This window comes from Cariama cristata, unplaced genomic scaffold (assembly GCF_000690535.1).
Source record: "Cariama cristata isolate BGI_N322 unplaced genomic scaffold, ASM69053v1 scaffold16366, whole genome shotgun sequence".
Taxonomy (NCBI): Eukaryota; Metazoa; Chordata; class Aves; order Cariamiformes; family Cariamidae; genus Cariama; species Cariama cristata.
In genome coordinates, this window is record NW_009621791.1 from 56,468 (window position 1) to 58,028 (window position 1,561).

The following is a 1,561-nucleotide window of genomic DNA, read 5'->3' on the forward strand; positions in this document are numbered from 1 at the left end:
TACTGCTCATGGCCCACCACATTAAAGTCCCTTTACCCTTCCCCTGTCACCCCACTCAAGAGAATAAACTCCAGTCTGTGTGACTGGCCTCACTAAAATCCCTGGTCTGCTATTACGCTTCTACCTGCCCTAGTTAAGCAGATTAATAGTTATTTCCTAGAATTTGATCCTCCGTTCCCTTTGTAATTGAAGCAGTAATGCTCAGATATTTCTAAAAATGTATTTCTGAAAAATACATTTCCTTTTTTCTCTGGTTTAATTTTGTTATCCTCAATCATATGCATGATAGAAAAAAAATTCCAAACTTCTATCTCCTTTATAAAATACATGTCATATCAAAAAGGTGACAAGAGGGGGAAAAGTAATTAGTGAGTTCACAGAGTTCAGTAGAAAAGTTAAAATAGAGTAACACATTACTTTTTATGTTAAGATTTCACAAGACAAATCTTGCCTGTGTTTTAATTGCATGTGACCCTGGCAGTCCCACTCTGAAATGAAGTGCCGTAAAATTAAAGATGACAGACGCTCAAAACAAGTCTTGTGATCTTGATTAAACTACAAAGACCACACTTTCTCTCTGCTGCAACTCAGATATGATGGGCTGTTTTATTTGGGGAATTGCTTCATTAATGCTTTCTTTGACTAGACATGTTTATTATAAAAAATACTGAATATGGTGATATCTTGCATAGCTAAATGAAGTTTAAAAGACAAGTTAAAAAATTAGGAATCTTTAAACAACCTCAAGACCTAAATGCTACTTTTAAAGATCATGGGCATCTGTAGAAGGAGGTACCAAGCATGCCTGCAGTGTATAGTACCTATTTTGAAAAGTGCTTTCCCCCCCCCCCCAGTTATGTCTGAGTAAGAACCAAATTGGTTGTTCTGATAGAAATAACTCACAATTATTTCAAGTTAAATTTCTGTAGGCCAGAATAAAATGGGAGGGGAGAAAGAAAAAATTTAAAAAGTGGAGAGGGGAAAAAAACCCAAACACCTCTTCTTCCAACGAAACGGAATTTTTGGAAGTGCAATGATGATAACTGACTGCAACTGGATATGTGCAGACTTCCAGATCCATCAGCCTACATAAATCATGTGTTTCCAAACTTGCTCTGTTATCTAGACTTTGTGACTCAAGAACCTGCAGGACTATATGCACTTCTTTAAAATTAGATTTAAATTGTAACTAACAAACATGCACCACCTTAATGTTCTTTATTTCCCAGACCAAATTATGCGCAACTCTTGGATTTCTATGCCAATTTTCAGTTCCAAGAATCCAGACACACTATTTGTTAACCAAGAAACTCAGTGGATCAATGTTTCATCAGTGGAAGCCACTGGTACCCTACTACTGCTGTCTTTACCACCATCACGACAGGGATGTTAGGGTCTTGCTCCTTTCAGAGGAACAGAAAACAAACCTTAGTTATAATAATTTACATTTCATTCAGGATTGGGGCCCCAGTTCAGCAACCTTTGCGGTCACGTGTCTGATTTTAATTTCAGAAATAACCTCACAGACTTCAGTAGGATTTCCCACATGATTAAATAACGT